Genomic DNA, 17027 nt, shown 5'->3' with positions numbered 1-17027 from the left:
ATTTTGTCTGGATGGTTTACAGCTCAATAGCATGAACATTGAATTTTCCAATTTCAGGTGGCCTCTGTCCCTTTCTCTTTGATCCACTTAGATGCTTGAACACAACCACTACTTTACAAAGCTCCCCAATCCACTTATCCATTTTTTCCCTTATTTAGACTATGCTTGGTTTGACCACAGGAGAAGAGATTACACTGTGGGCATGGAATGCAGTAGAGCAGGCTGGAAGAGGTGCAGTGGACCTCTGTCTCACCTCGATGGGTTGTTTAGGTCCCTGGATGATGATGGTAAGGTGGTGTCATTGCCCATCGTGTCTGCTCTATTCTGGTTACACATTACCTAGCAGCCTTAGGTAATGTTGCATTGTAATATTTACCCTTCCTTCTCAGTCTTGGTGTACGGTCTCAATGCTGCTATACTCTGTGACTCTACAGATGCTGCTCAGGCCAAGCTCTTCACTAATATTTACCCTTCCCTCTCAGTCTTGGTGTACGGTCTCAATGCTGCTATACTCTGTGACTCTACAGATGCTGCTCAAGCCGAGCTCTTCCTGTGTTTTTTAATTTACATTTTTATTACAATTAATCAAGGAAAATATGTGTTTGTATTTCATTAACTGAGTCAGAAACATTTCAAGCTGTCTTCAAAAGAAAAAACAGAAAACTCAGGAACACAAAGTACTTTCCCTAAGTGAAGAGATATTACAAATTCTCCTCTTCCATCAGTGGTTAAAATCGGAAAATTCACCAACTGATGAAATTAATAATTGTCCAAAGGAAGAAATGGTATTCTCGCTTCCTAAGCACAGTCAAAGTTAATGGGATGAAGAACTAGAAAGACAAATTAATGCTGATGTTGATTGCTTATCTTTAGAGGTGGGCGGATTGTTAATAGATCCAGGAGTCTATTATTGCAATGTTAATGAAGAACTGAGAAATATAAGTTCACAGCAATTTACAATCAATAAATTTGGTTACAAGTGTTTAAAATTTAAAAGAGCTGTTTATTTTGAAAATTACAATGATGAGTGTGTCAAACAGGTGGAGGAGCCGCATGCCTTAGTCTGATTTGAGGGCAGAGGAAAGCTTTCAACAATGACCAGAGGCTGCTGTCTGTGCATTCTGCAAAAGAGTATTTCTGACACGACCAGGGGAAAAGAGAGAAAAAGCTGGAAAATGCCACAAGCATCATTGTAAAGACGAGCAGAAAACCCAGAAGACATACGTTCTTAATCTGAGAATAAAACCAAATGAATGGGTCCGAATGGTTTCCATGTCTGGAGAAAGGGAGAAAAATATCACAATTTACGATACAGGATCTGGCATTGTCTAAATAAGAAATACACACATTTCTTCCATTAATCACTGTAGATGTCTTAAGATTGGGACATTTTCATTAGCATAAGAAATAATATCACATGCTGTCACTTGGTCAGTGCTGTCACTGGTCGATGTCACTTGCAACCTTTCAAATAATTAATCCAAATTAAGATCGCAATTCATAATGCATATTTCCGAAGAGATCTATACAACTATTGTTTAAATTTCATTTGGCTATACATTCGATATTCGAATAAACTCTGGAGTTTAAACTAAAGTGGGAGTGGGGGGGGGACCAGAGTAGTAGGACAGAAGTTGGAAGGTAAAGGTTAGGACCAGTAAGTCTCAAAGGTAAGATAGGTGGAACAGATGAAGGAATATGGTGACGTTGATGGGCTTGAGTGTGATTATTCCAATTAAACATAGAAAATAGGTGCAGGAGGAGGCCATTTGGCCCTTCGAGCCAGCACTGCCAGAGAAAGCAGGTGAACTCTGGATCATGCTTGTGACTATAATGTTGCCATTGTGAAACATGGTTGTGAGACGGACACGGCTGCCAGCTAAAGGCCATTTAGAACGGAGATGAGGAAGAACTTTTTCAGTCAGAGAGTGGTGAAGGTGTGGAATTCTCTGCCTCAGAAGGCAGTGGAGGCCAGTTCGTTGGATGCTTTCAAGAGAGAGCTGGATAGAGCTCTTAAGGATAGCGGAGTGAGGGGGTATGGGGAGAAGGCAGGAACAGGGTACTGATTGAGAGTGATCAGCCATGATCGCATTGAATGGCGGTGCTGGCTCAAAGGGCTGAATGGCCTACTCCTGCACCTACTGTCTATTGTCTATTGTTCCAGGATTTCTATGTTTCAGACCTGATCGAGGAGACATAAGAGGTTGAGGAGTTACTCTACCCATCAGGAAGACTGTCATGGTGGTTCCCAGAGAGGACATACTGGAGGGTTCGTTCACACAGGCAATATGGGTGGAGCTTGAAAATAAGAACGATGCAAGCACTAATGAGATAGGTCCTCCAATAGCAAGCGGGAAATAGAGGATCAGATATGTAGACAGATTACCAAGATTATGCCAAAGCAACAGGATTGTCTTAATGGGCGACTTTACCAATATTGACTAGGACTTGCTCATTGCTAAAGGTTTAGACAGTGCAGAATTTGTGAGGTGTCTCTCAACAGGGTTTCATGGAACAGTATGTGGATAGTCCAACCCAAGAAGGGAACATACTGATCCTTGTCTTGAGAAATGAGCCTAGCCAGGTAACTGGTGTTTCAGTAGAAGGGTATATTAATCACAACTCTGTAAGCTTCAAAATTGTTCTGAATAGGGATATACGTGGACCTTGCGGGAAAGTACTAAATTGGCGCAAGGCAATCTACTTTATTAGGCTGAGCTCGGGAGGGTGCACTGGATGTAGTTTAGTCTGGTTTGTTGTCACGTGTACAGTGAGAAGCTTTTTGTTGTGTGCTATCCAGTCAGAGGACAGATTATGTGATTACAATCAAGTCATCCAGTGTACAGGTACAGGATAAAGGGAATATTATTTGGTGCAAGATAAAGTCCTGTAAATCCAATTAAAGATGGACCGATGATCTCCAATGAGGTAGATGATAGCTCATTTCACAAAATGCTGGAGTAACTCAGCAAGTCAGGTAGCATCTCAGAAGAGAAGGAATGGGTGATGTTTCGGGTCGAAACCCTTCTTCAGACTGAAACCCATCTTCTCGACCCGAAACATTACCCATTCCTTCTCTTCTGCGATGCTGCCTGACCTGAGTTACTCCAGCATTTTATGAAATAAATACCTTTGATTTATACCAGCACCTGCAGTTATTTTCTTACACTAGATGATAGCTCAGGTCTGCTCTCTGGTAGATGATTTAGTTGCCTGTTAACAGCTGGGAAGAAATGGTCCCTGAATCTGGAGGTTTGTGTTTTCACACTTCTGCACCACCTGCCTGATGGGTGAGACCAAGGCGGGTGGCCTTGCCGAGGCAGCATGGTGTAGATGGAGTCACAGGAAGGGTGGTTGGTTTACGTGATTGTCTGGGCTACAATTTCTTACGTTCTTGGATGGAGCTGTTCCCAAACCCTGCTGTGATGCATCCCGTTAAAATGCTTTCTACAGCACCTCTGTAGAAGTTGGTGAGAGTTGTTGGGGACATGCCAAACTTCCTCAGCCTTCTAAGGAAGTAGAGGCATTGGTATGCTTTCTTGGCCATTGCTTCAATCTAGCTAGTCCAGGACAAGTTGCTGATGATATGTACTCCTCGGAACTTAAAGCTTTCAACCATCTCTACTTCAGCGCTGTCTATATATACCGGGGTATGTGTACCGCTTTGCTTCCTGAAGTCGATCACTGTCTTCTATGTTTTGCTGACATTGAGAAAGGCTGTTGTCTTGACGTCAGGTTATGAGTTTCTTAATCTCCTCTCTACTCCATCTCGTCCAGTGGAGCACCAGTGTTGAGGATTTTCATAGAAGATGATTTGTCCCCTCCCTCAATAGGAGAGAATGGCCAAGTGTAATAGGAATAGATGTGGAAGCTGAGATGAGCAAAGGATTAAAAGTACTATATATGAATGTGCAAAGTATAAGAAGTAAAGTGGATGAGCTTGAGGCTCAGTAAGAGATTGGTGGATATGACATTGTGGGGATTAGAGACGTGGCTGCAGAAGGATCAGGACTGGGAACTGAATATTCAGGGTTATACGTCCGAGAGAAAGGACAGGCAGGTGGGCAAGCTCTGTTGGAGAGGGATGGAATTCAGTCCCTTGCGAGGGGTGACATTGGGACTGACGATGTGGAGTCACTGTGGATAGAGTTGAGGAATTGTAAAGGTAAGAAGACACTAATGGGAGTCATCTACTGACCCCCAAACAGTAGCCTGGTGTAAGTTACAGCAGGAGTTAAAATTGGCATGCAACAAAGCCACTGTGGTTATGGGGGGTTTCAATATGCAGGTAGACTGGGAAAATCAGGTTGGTTCTGGACCCCAAGAAAGGGAGTTTGTAGAGTGCCTCCGAGATGGAATCTTAGAGCAGCTTGTACTGGAGCCTACCAGAGAGAAGGAAATTCTGGATTTAGTGTTGTCCAATGAACCAGATTTAAAAAGGGAACTCAAGGTAAAGGAACCGCTTGTAGGTAGTGACCATAATATGATTAGTTTTAATCTGCAATTTGAGAAGGAGAAGGTTAAACCAGGAATGTCAGTGTTGCAGTTGAACAAAAGGAACTATGAAGGCATGAGAGAGGAGCTGGCCAAGGTCGAATGGAAAAGGATCCGAGCAGGAATGACGGTGGAACAGCAATGGCAGGAATTTCTGGGCATAATCCAGAAGATGCAGGATCATATAATTCCAAAGAGGAAGAAAGATTCTAAGGGGAGTAAGAGGCAACCATGGCTGACAAGGGAAGTTAGAGATGGAATAAAACTAAAAGAAAAGATGGATAAGATAGCAAAGAGTAGCAGGAAGCCAGAGGATTGGGAAACTTTCAAAGAACAACAGAAGAGAGCAAAAAGAGCAATACGGGCTGAAAAGAAGAGGTAAGAAGAGGTAAGCTGGCTAAGAATATAAAGAAGGACAGTAAAAGCCTCTTTAGGTATGTTAAGAGAAAAAGATTAGTAAAGATAAATGTGGGTCCCTTGAAGGCAGAAATGGGTGAAATTATTATGGGTAACAAGGAAATGGCGGAAGAGTTGAACAGGTACTTCAGATCTTTCTTCACTAAGGAAGACTTCTAAACTCCAGGGTGACAGAGGAACTGAAAGAAATTAGCGTTAGGCGAGAAATAGTATTGGGTAGACCGATGGGACTGAAGGCTGATGGGCCTGATGGTCTGCATCCCAGGGTACTCAAGGAGGTGGCTCAAGAAATCGTGGACGCATTGGTGATCATTTTCCAATGTTCAATAGATGCTGGAGTCAATTATTAAAGAGGTAATAATGGTGCATTTGGATAGCGATAAAAGAATTGGTCCACGTCAGCATGGATTTATGAAGAGGAAATCCTGCTTGACTAATCTTCTGGAATAGGATGTGACAAGTAAAATGGATAACGGAGAGCCAGAGGATGCAGTGTATCTAGACTTTAAGAAAGCTTTTGATAAGGTACCACGCGGGAGGTTGGTGAGCAAAATTAGAGCACATGGTATTGGTGGTAGGGTATTCACATGGATAAAGAATTGCTTGGCAGACAGGAAGCAAAGAGTAGGAATAAACGGGTTATTTTCAGAATGGCACAGTGGAGAGTGGAGTGCTGCAAGGCTCGGTGCTGGGGCCGCAACTATTTACAATATATATATATATAAATGATTTGGCTGATGGTATTAGAAGTAACACTAACAAGTTTGCGGATGACGCAAAACTGGGTGGCAGTGTGAACTGCGAAGAGGATGTTAGGAGGTTGCAGGGTGACCTGGACAGGTTGAGTGAGTGGGCAGATGCAGTATAATGTAGATAAATGTGAGGTTATCCACTTTGTCGCAAAAATAAGGAGGCAGATTATTATCTCAATGGTGTCAGATTAGGTAAAGGGGAAGTGCAACGACCCCTTGGTGTCCTTGTACACCAGTCACTGAAAGTAAACGCGCAGGTGCAGCAGGCAGTGAAGAAAGCAAATGGCACGTTGGCCTTCATATCGAGAGGATTTGAGTACAGGAGCAAAAAAGTCTGCAGTTGTATAGGGCCCTGGTGAGACCACATCTGGAGTATTGTGTGCAATTTTGGTCTCCTAATTTGAAGAAGAATGTCTTTGCTATTGAGGCAGTGCAGTGTAGGTTCACAAGGTTAATCCCTGGGATGGAGGGACTGTCATATGAGGAAAGATTGGAAAGATTAGGCTTGTATTCACTGGAGCTTAGAAGGGATGAGAGGGGATCTTATAGAGACGTATAAAATTATAAAAGGACTAGACAAGCTAGATGCAGGAAAAATGTTCCCAATGTTGGGGGAGTCCAGAACCAGGGGACACAGTCTAAGAATAAAGGGGAGGCCATTTAAAACTGAGGTGAGAAGAAACTTTTTCACCCAGAGAGTTGTGAGTTTGTGGAATTCTCTGCCATAGAGGGCAGTGGAGGCCAATGCACTGGATGAATTTAAAAGAGAGTTAGATAGAGCTCTAGGGGCTAGTGGAATCAAGAGATATGGGAGAAGGCAGGCACAGGTTACTGATTGTAGATGATCAGCCATGATCACAAATGAATGGCGGTGCTGGCTCAAAGGGCCAAATGGCCTCCTCCTGCACCTATTTTCTATGTTTCTATGTTTCCTCACTGATTGTGGTGTGTTGGTCAGGAAGTCGAGGATTCAATTGCAGAGATGAGTGCTGACTCCGAGTTGCAGGAGTTTGGTGGAGTTTGGATGGCATAATGGTGCTTCAAGCAGAGCTAGTCTATGAAAATAAGTCTGATGTAGGCGTCTCACTTATTCAGGTGTTGCAGTGACAAGTGTAGGACCAGAGACATGGCATCAGCCATGGAACTGCTGTGGCGGTAGGCGAATTGCAGTGGGTCAATGTTGCTTGGTGAACTGGATTTAATTTGTTCCACAAACAGCATCCCAAAGCGCTTCATGATGGTGGATGGTAGTCGTTGAGAAATGAGATCTTGTTTTTCTTTGGCACCATGATGGTGGTCTTCATGAAGCAGGTGGGTTCTTCAGAACGGCGTAGGGAGATTAAAGATGTCTGTGAATACTGCCGCTAGTTGGTCTGTGCAGTTCCTAATGATGCGGCCAGGGACTCTGTCTGGGCCAGTTGCTTTCCATGGGTTCACCCACAGGAAGGCTGATCTAACCTCTGCAATAGTGACCCTGGGAAGAGATACACTCGAGTCTGATGGGACGTTGGCCTTCTGCTCAAAGCGAGCATAGAATCTATTAAGTTCATCAGGTAGAGCTTCAGAATCACCAGTGATATTGCCTGACTTTGCTTTGCAGCTAGTTACAGTATTCACACTACATTCTGCGTGTGGCTGAATGATTATACTGGGACTCAGGATTGTCCCGGTATTGTCTTGGCATTCTTGCTGGCATTCTTGAAGTAGTTGTTAATGGCTAAATCCACATGTGACATGTGGGAGTCGTTTAAAAGCTAGCTGATCGAAGTTAAGAACCAGCATGTAAAGATGCAAAGTAAGGGAACCTTGGATACCAAAGACGTAAACTTGGTCACAAAGAAAAAGGAAGCACATGTAAGATTTCTGAGGATGGAATCAGACAGGACCTTTGAGGAATATGGAGAAGGAGGAAAGAAGCAGGTGATTAGAAGGGCCAAAAGGGGCTTCAAGATGGCTTTATGGATTATGTTGGATTATGGAAAACCCCAAAGCTATTTATACCTACATTAAAAACAGGAGAGTAACCAAGGACCACTTCAGAATAAAGCTTGGAGTCTGGGGAAATAGTTGTGATACTCAACGAGTAAATTGCATCAGTCTTCACCAAGGAGGACATGGAAGCCAGTGAGATTAGTGTGGAGAATACTAAAGTGCAAGGGCAGTTTGCGATTAAGAATGTGATTGTGCTTGAGCTCTTGAAGAGCATTAACGTGGGTAAATCCCCAGGGACCTGATGAGATTTATATATCACATTATTGAGAGAGGCAAGAGAGATTGCGGGAGCCTTGATAAAGATCTTTGCGGCTTTCTCAAGGTATGAGCGAGGTCCTGGAGGTCTGGAGAGTAGCTAATGTTGTTCTTTTATTTAAGAAGGGAACTAGAGAAAATCCAAGGAAATATAGGCCAGTGAGCCTCACATCAGTGGTAGGGAAGCTATTCGAGAGGATTTTTCAGAATAGGATTTACTCCCATTTGGATGAGAATGGGTTAATTAGGGACATTCAGCATGGCTTTGTATACGGCAGGTCATATCTTACTAACTTTATCGAGTTTTGTGAGGAAGTGGTGTAGGTGATCGATGAGGGTAGGGTGGTTTGAAGGCGTTTGGTATGCTTGCCTTTATAAATCAGAGCATCGAGTATAGAAGTTGGGATGTAATGTTAAAATTGTACAGGGCATTGGTGAGGCCGAATCTGGAGTATGGTGTGCAGTTCTGGTCGCCAAATTATAGGAAGGATGTCGACAAAATGGAGAGGGTACAGAGGAGATTTACTAGAATGTTGCCTGGGTTTCAGCACTTAAGCTACAGAGAGAGGTTGAGCAGGTTGGGTCTTTATTCTTTGGAGCGTAGAAGGTTGAGGGGGGACTTGATAGAGGTTTTTTAAATTTTGAGAGGGACGGACAGAGTTGACGTGGGTAGGCTTTTCCCTTTGAGAGGGGAAGATTCCAACAAGGGGACATAGCTTCAGAATTGAGGGACAAAAGTTTAGGGGTAACATGAGGGGTAACTTCTTTACTCAGAGGGTGGTGGCTGTATGGAATGGGCTTCCGGTGGAAGTGGTGGAGGCAGGCTCGATTTTATTATTTAAGAGTAAATTGGATAGGTATATGGATAAGAGGGGATTAGAGGGTTATGGTCTGAGTGCAGGTAGATGAGACTAGGTCAGGGAGAGTGGTCGGCGTGGACTGGTAAGGCCGAACGGGCCTGTTTCCGTGCTGTAGTTGTTATATGGTTATATGGTTATATTATATGGATGCTGTCTACATGGATTTTAGTTAGGCATTTGCTAGGCTGATCCGGATGATTAAGATGTACAGTGACTTGGTCATATCATATCATATCATATATATACAGCCGGAAACAGGCCTTTTCGGCCCACCAAGTCCGTGCCGCCCAGCGATCCCCGTACATTAACACTATCCTACACCCACTAGGGACAATTTTTACATTTACCCAGCCAATTAACCTACATACCTGTACGTCTTTGGAGTACTTGGATTCAGAATACCAGATTCCAGAACTGGCTAACTGATTGAAGACGGAGCATTGGGGTGGAAGGATGATATTCAGGATGGAGGTTTGCAGTGGAGTTCCGCAGGGATCTGTGCTGGGTTCTCTGGTTTCATAGGTCGGGGCATTGAGTATCAGAGTCAGGAAGTCATGATGCAGCTTTGTAGGACTTTGATATGGCTATATTTGGAGCCTGGTTCTGGTTATCCCATTAAAGAAAGAATGTAGAAGCTTTGAAAAGGGTTCAGGGAAGGTTCACCTGGAATAGGGGGATTAGCTGCAGGGAGAGGTTGGACACACTTGGATTACTTTCTCTGGAACGCCAGAGGTTGTGGGGAGACCTGATAGAAATATATTAAATTATGTGAGGCATAGACAGTCAGATCCTTTCTCCTAGGATGAAAAAATCAAATACTAGAGGGCATAGGTTTAAGAAGCAAAATTTAAATGAGATGTGTGGGCAACTTTTTTTATGCAGAGGGTGGTAAGTGACTGGAACACACTGGGGTTGACAATTGAAGCAGATACGATAGTGGCATTTCAGAGACTTTTGGATAAGCATATGGATATGCAGGGAGTGGAGGGATATGGATTATGTTCAGATAAATAAGGGATGGTTTTGGCATCATGTTTGGCAGACATTGTGGACTGATGGGCCTGATCTTGTGCTGTACTATTCTGTGTTCTAATTTCATTTCTAAGCTTGGGCTTGTAATGTTGCAACCTATAAAACACGTTGCCAGGGATGGTGATGGAAGCAGATACAATAGTGGTATTTACATAGGCTTTTAGACAAAGCAATGGATATATAGGGAATAGTGAGATATGGATGACATGCAGGCAGAGGCACTAATTTAATTTAGCATTATGTTCAGTACAGAAATCATGGACTCAAGGGCCTGTTCCTGTAACAATCAAATTAAGAGCAAGTATGCTTTTTGGGCACATTCATACATTGAACTGAATTGATTCGAGCCAAATCAATTGCATATTGAATCGTCACAACATTTATCACAAAATCTATATAGTTGAAATAAAAAATGTTTCCTTACCACAACTCTACCAATCAATTAAAATTTGCCACTATATCTGACAGATGGGCATAGAAGAAGAAACAAGTTTAAATTAAAAAGGGCATGACACTTACTGCTCATCAGCTGCTGGTGCTGCCAACTCTGACTGTGTTATATTCCATCCAATGCACTGTTAAATCAAAATGAAAGAATTAAATTATCAGATAGCCCTTGAAACTTTTAACAATAGATTATTCTGTCCAAGTAGTTACAGGACAGTGCTCTTATTGAAGAGTGAAGATTATTTTACAATCTCCACTTCAACAGTTAACAAAATTACTAGATTTCAAACCTAATAGCATTTCAGTCAATTAAATTTCATGACATAACCTCAGCGTTATTCAGTATACGTTTAGCAGCTCATCAAGAAAACTATTCGGCAGTCTAAATTAGTTTTTGCACTACTTCTATAATCTTTACAAAACTCTGCTGTTTTACATTCATTGTTAAATTTATAATTGTACCTATCATCAGCATATAGTGATTGCTCTGAGCTTCACGTGAACAAGGAATCTCATTGCATGATCTATGTGACAACAAACTAATCTGCTTTGAGATAGTGATCATTTCAGGTAGGTTTCCAAAAAACACCCAGGCTAATAATACTGCCAACTTTCAATATCCATATCCAATCATTTTCTACTAAAAGTCAGGGTGTGAGTAATTATGACTGCAGCGAACAAAAAGCATCACACTTGCACTGTACGTCACAATTTATTACACAATCCATGCATCTGCACCTAAAAGTTTTTGTCTTGTAACACAACACAATATCAAATTTAAACATGGGAATCAAAGTTTTATTGTTTGTAGGCATTCACTGGCTGCCTTAGATTTAGAATCTAGGTGACAGAACAGGGACTCAGCTTTAGTTTAGTTTAGAGATACAGTGCAGAAACAGGCCCTTCGGCTCACTGAGTCCATGCTGACCAGCGAACCCTGCACACTGACTAACACTATCCTACGCACACACACAATTTACATTTATATCAACCCAATTTGCCTACAAACCTGTATGTCATTGGAGTGTAGGAGGAAACCAGAGCTTCCTGGAAAAAATCCACGCAGGTCACAGGGAGAATGTACAGACAAACACCCCTTGTCAGGATCACACCCGGGTTTCCAGTGCTGTAAGGCAGCAACACTACCACTGCGCCACCATGCCGCCCGTATCCACATTTGTGACCAAATGTTCTCCAGTGAATTAAAACAGAAAATACTGCAGTCAAAATAAAGTAAATGAGAAACAAAAGAAAGAACCTTTCCTCTGGCTGCAGTATTGTGTGCAGAATAGATTTACAGGGATAAGGGTCAAACGCAGGCAGGTGGGGCTAGCGTTGAGAGGGCACCTTGGTCGGCATAGCCAACTTGGGCCAAAAGGCCTGTTTCCATGTTATTCAACTCTATCTGAATGTGATTGTGTGGGAGAGAGTATAAAGAAGATACATCAAGAAGTTTCCTGGACTAGGGAACTTTAAATATGGGGACAGATTAGATAGGCTGGGCTTGTTTTCCATGGTGCAAAATGAGGGGTGGCCTGATAGAAGCATGTAGGATTATGAGACATAAATAGGGTAGTTAGTCAAAATTATTTTCTCCCCATAGTAGGAGTATCAAAATAAGAGGATATAGGTTCAAAGTGAGGGAGAGGAGTTTTAAAAGAGATATGTTCTCTTATGCTGTGCTTGATTTCTCTTAATGTGCTGCCACAGGAGGTGCTGGTGGGCCTGGTTCTGTGCACGCGCCCAAAGGAGAATGGAGCAGAAAAAGGAGAGATGCTCAAGTCAAGTCTACTTTATTTGTCACATACACATACAAGACGTGCAGTGAAATAAAAGTGGCAATGCCTGCGGATTGTGCGAAAAATACAAAACAGAATAGAATTTAAAAAAAAGACACAACACAAAAAATAAATTAATACAGTAAATTAGTCCTTGGTGATATAAGAGTTAACAGTCCTGATGGCCTGTGGGAAGAAACTCCGTCTCATCCTCTCCGTTTTCACAGCGTGACAGCGGAGGCGTTTGCCTGACCGTAGCAGCTGGAACAGTCTGTTGCTGGGGTGGAAGGGGTCCCCCATAATGTTGCTGGCTCTGGATCTGCACCTCCTGATGTATAGGTCCTGCAGGGGGTGAGTGTTGTTCTCATAGTGCGTTCAGCCGAAAGCACTACTCTCCGCAGAGCCTTCCTGTCCTGGGCAGAGCTGTTCCCAAACCAGATTGAGATGTTGCCAGACAAGATGCTTTCTACAGCCCCAGAATAGAAGCACTGAAGGATCCTCAGAGACTCTGAATTTCCTCAACTGTCTGAGGTGGTAAAGACGCTGCCTTGTCTTACTCACCAGTGCAGCAATGTGTGTTGTCCATGTCAGATCCTCTGTGATGTGGACTCCCAGGTATTTAAAGCTGCTCACCCTATCCACAGTATTCCCATTTAACTCCAGTGCTGTGTACGTCCTCGGATGTTGAGCCCTTCTAAAGTCCACAATCAGCTCCTTAGTTTTTGTGACATTCAAGAGGAGGCTGTTGTCCTGACACCAGAGTGCTAGATCAGCCACCTCCTCCCAGTAGGCCTTCTCATCGTTATCGGAGATCTGGCCCACCACCACAGTGTCATCAGCAAACTTGATGATGGAGTTGGAGCTGAACCTGGCCACACAGTCATGTGTGCACAGGGAGTACAGTAGGGGGCTAAGGACGCAACCCTGGGGGGATCCTGTGTTCAGGGTGAGGGGGTTAGATGTATGTCTCCCCATCTTGACCACTTGGGGCCTGGCGGTGAGAAAGTCCAGGACCCAGGGGAGTGTTAAGCCCCAGTTTCAGCAGCTTCTCAGCAAGTCTGGTGGGGACTATTGTGTTGAAAGCTGAACTAAAATCAATGAACAGCATCCTCACATAGCCCCCCTTCTGGCTGTCAAGATGACAGAACCTGGGAGACCGCATCATCCGTGGATCTGTTCGGACGGTATGCGAACTGCAGTGGGTCCATATTGCGAGGGAGGAAGGCACAGATGTGGTTTCAGCCTCTCGAAGCATTTCATGACCGAGGTGAGGGCCACCGGTCGGTAGTCATTTAAACACGCTGGAGAGGCATTCTTTGGCACTGGTACGATGATGGATCTTTTGAAGCATGCAGGGACCACGGACTTGGCCAAGGAGAGGTTGAATATTGTGGTGAGCACTGGAGCAAGCTGAGTAGCACAAGACTTTAGTACTCGCCCAGCTATACCATCTGGGCCTCCAGCTTTCCTCGTGTTCACACGCGTCAGAGCCTTCCTCACGTCGTGCTCGGACACCGAGAATGTGTGCACATCCCCAGCTATGGATCTCCCTCCAGCCTCGCTAGCCAGCGCGCTGGCGGTGTTGTTCTTAGACGGCAAGCTAGGGGTAATGTTGCCCGTCTCGAATCGTGCGTAGGAGTTCAAGTCATCAGCTTGGGAGGTGCCGGCACTTCCGGTTGAAGGGGGCTGCACCGGTAGTTAGTTATAGTTTGTAGCCCCTGCCAAAGGCTTCCGGTGTCCTGCTGCTCCATCTACGACTCCATCCTGTCCCAGTACCTCCTTTTTGCGTCCTTCGCCACCCTTCGCAGTCGGTAGGACTCTCCCTTGTAGTCGTCCATATTGCCGGATGCCAGGCCAGAGTTGTAAGCAGCGGTGCGAGCATTCAAGGCAGAGTGAATAGATCTGTCCACCCAGGGTTTTTGATTAGGAAAGATACTGACCCTTACCGTGGGGACGATGTTATCGGCTATTGTGGCAATGAAGTCCGTAACCGCTTCCGCAAACTCACTGACGTCTCTGGAACTTGCTTGGAACATGTTCCAGTCGACATCGTTCAGTGCATCTTGCAGCATGGCCTCTGAATGGTCAGACCACCGCTTTACGTCCCTCGTCACTGCCGTTTCCCGTACTATCCGTTGTTTATACTCCGGCAGCAGGAAAATGGCTGCGTGGTCAGATTTTCTAAAAGGAGGGAGAGAAACGGCCTTGTAGCCTTTCCTGAACGGCGTGTAGCAGTGGTCCAAAGTTCTATCCCCCCTGGTGACACACGTGATGTGTTGGCAGAAGTTAGGCATTACCTTTTTGAGATTTCCCCTATTGAAATCTCCAGCCACCACCACATCCGCATCAGGGTCTTGTTTTGGTGTCGACACAACACATCGTGCAGGGCCGACAGTGCCATGTCGGTGTCCGCATGCGGTGGAATATAGACGGCTGTGATGATCACCCAGCTGAACTCCCAGGGAAGGTAGAATGGATGGCATGAGATAATCAGATGCTCCAGGTCCGGTGAGCAGGAACAAGAAAGCGTCTTAATATTCCTAGGGTTGCACCAGTTATTGTTGGTCAAGAAGCAGACTCCTCCGCCCTTGGATTTCCCGGATTCTTCCGTTCTGTCCGCACGGAAAACAGTGAAGGACTCGGTTGGGCAGATCACCTGGTCTGGCACCAGCGGGGTCAGCCATGTCTCGGTCAGACAGAAGATGTTGCAGTCTTTTATGTCCCGCTGGAATCCAATCCTCGCCCTGAGGTCATCCAGCTTGTACTCCAGGGACTGGACGTTGGCCAGAAGGATGCTGGGCAGAGGTGGACGGAAGGCTTGGGCTCTCAGCCTATTCCGAATCCCCCCCCCGCTTTCCTCGATGTTTTCTCCGACTTTTTCTCGGAGCCACGCTCCCATTGTTGTTGCCGCTCTTTTGTTGCGCTCTTTTGATCTCTGTCGGCCACGCTGGATCGGTAAGTACAGTGTCTAATAAGTCTTCGGTTACGCTAAAGTTTAGCTTTACGAGAGTTTTCCAGTCGTATGTTATTAGTGCTAATGTGTTAGTACTTAAAAATAAATTTTAAATGAACATACAAGTTAAAAGAACGCAGTCTCCGCGGAGCTACCATGACGGCGACTGGGCTCGGCCGCGCCATCTTGGGATAGGAGGAAAATGGACAGTTACTTTTCAGGTAGAGACCCTTCAGCTGAACTAAAAGAATGAGGCGAAGTAGCCAGTATAAAGTGGTAAGACAAGAGCTAAGAGGCAATAGGTAGAGACACAAGGAATGGTGGTTTACACAAAAAAACACACAAAGTCATGGAGTAACTCAGTGGATCTGAAAGCATCTCTGGAGGAAATGGATTGATGCCGTTTCAGACCCCGAAGAAGGGTCCCGACCCAAAACGTCACCCATCCATACAATAGATAGATGGAGCACAGAAAGGGGTAATTGGCATGTAACGACCAGATAGGCGAGGGAAAAATAGAGGGAGCAACAGAGGCTGGGAAGTGATAAGTAGAGAAGACAGAAGGGATCTGGAATTTGTTAAGAAATAAAAGTCGGGGGTCATACTGCATGGAAACAGATCCTTCGGCCGAACTTGTCCATGTCGACAAAATGCCTCATCTAAGCCAGTCCTAATTTCCTAGCCTTTATCCCTCTAAACCTTTCCTATCCATGTAATTGCCTAAATATATTTTAAATGTTGTTATTGTGCCTGCCACAACTACTTCATTTAGCAACTTGTTTTGTTTTGGGTACAAGTGCCCACATCGGGAACATTGGATAGAAACGTAGAAAATAGGTAGTAGGTCATTCGGCCCTTCAAACCAGCACCGCCATTTAATATGATCATGGCTCATCATCCAAAATCATTACCCCATACCTGCTTTTCCCCCAAGTTCCTTGATTCTGTTTACTGTAAGAGCTATATCTAACACTCTCTTGAAAACAGAATTGGCCTCCACTGCCTTCTGTGGCAGAGAATTCCACAAATTCACAACTCTCTGGGTGAAAAAGTTTTTCATCATCTCAGTCCTAAATGGCCTACCCCTTATTCTTAAACTGTGATCCCTGGTTCTGGACTCCTCCAACATCAGGAACATTTTTCCTGCATCTAGCCCGTCCAATCCTTTAATAAACTAGCAGTCTGTCCGTCTTTTTTTTTTCCCTTTTTTTGTTGTGTGTCGGTGTTGGGATGGTTTTTATATATATATTTTTTTTGGTTGTGTATGTGTGGGAGGGGGTGGTGGTGTGGGTGGGGGGGGGGGGGGGAAACTTTTCTCTTCCTCACGGCGCGGGGTGCGGCTCGGCTGCGGGGCCTAACATCGCCCGCTGCGGCTCGGCCGCTGGATTTTACATCACCCGGTGCGGCTTGGCCGCTGGACTTTACATCCCGGTGCGGCTTGGCCGCTGGACTTTACATCCCGGTGCGGCTTGGCCGCTGGACTTAACAGACACCCGGTGCAGCTCGGCTGCAGTGCTTAACATCGCCCGGTGCAGCTCGGCTGCGGAACTTTTCACCGCTGGTGCGGCTCGGCTGCGGGACTTAACATCGCCCGGTGCGGCTCGGCCGCGGGGCTTAACATCGCCCGGTGCAACTCGGCTGCGGGGCTTTTCATCGCTGGTGCGGCTCGGCTGCGGACTTGACATCGCCCGGTGCGGCTCGACCACGGGACTTAGCTGCGCAAGGTTTGGTCACGTGCCTTTCATCGCCCGGTTCGGCCGCGAGACGTTTCAGCGCCCGGTACGGGGACTGTGCGGGTCGGTCGGGGACGAGCTGTCTGTCCGTGGGCGTGGGGAAGAGAGTGGAAGTTTTGTTGCCTCCATCACAGTGAGGGGGTGTTTGGAGTCACTGTGATGGACGTTTGTGTTGGGGTTATGTGTCTTGTGTTCTTTTTTTTTTCTATGACTGCTATGTAGTTTCGTTCGGTACTTCGGTACCGAACGACAAATAAAGCTCTGTTATACCTGTTATGTTTCAATAAGATCCCCTCTCATCCTTCTAAATTCCA

The 17027-nt window shown here is 45.1% G+C and overlaps 1 protein-coding gene across 1 annotated transcript in view; it reads right to left on the bottom strand.

The window, feature by feature from the left end:
• Nucleotides 1-1036: 1036 nt before the first annotated feature.
• LOC144611364 (protein KASH5-like) overlaps nt 1037-17027 on the bottom strand; it is a 115777-nt gene continuing 99786 nt past the window's right edge. Inside the window, exons 11-12 of the mRNA XM_078430435.1 lie at nt 10322-10377; nt 1037-1276 (exon numbers count right to left, since the gene is read on the bottom strand). The gene's annotated coding sequence lies outside the window, so the exon portion shown is untranslated. The remainder of the gene's footprint in view (nt 1277-10321; nt 10378-17027) is intronic.

This window comes from Rhinoraja longicauda, chromosome 40 (genome assembly GCF_053455715.1).
Source record: "Rhinoraja longicauda isolate Sanriku21f chromosome 40, sRhiLon1.1, whole genome shotgun sequence".
In the NCBI taxonomy this organism is placed as follows: Eukaryota; Metazoa; Chordata; class Chondrichthyes; order Rajiformes; family Arhynchobatidae; genus Rhinoraja; species Rhinoraja longicauda.
The sequence above is the reverse complement of the archived record's forward strand: the minus strand, read 5'-3'. Positions and strand labels throughout refer to the sequence as shown.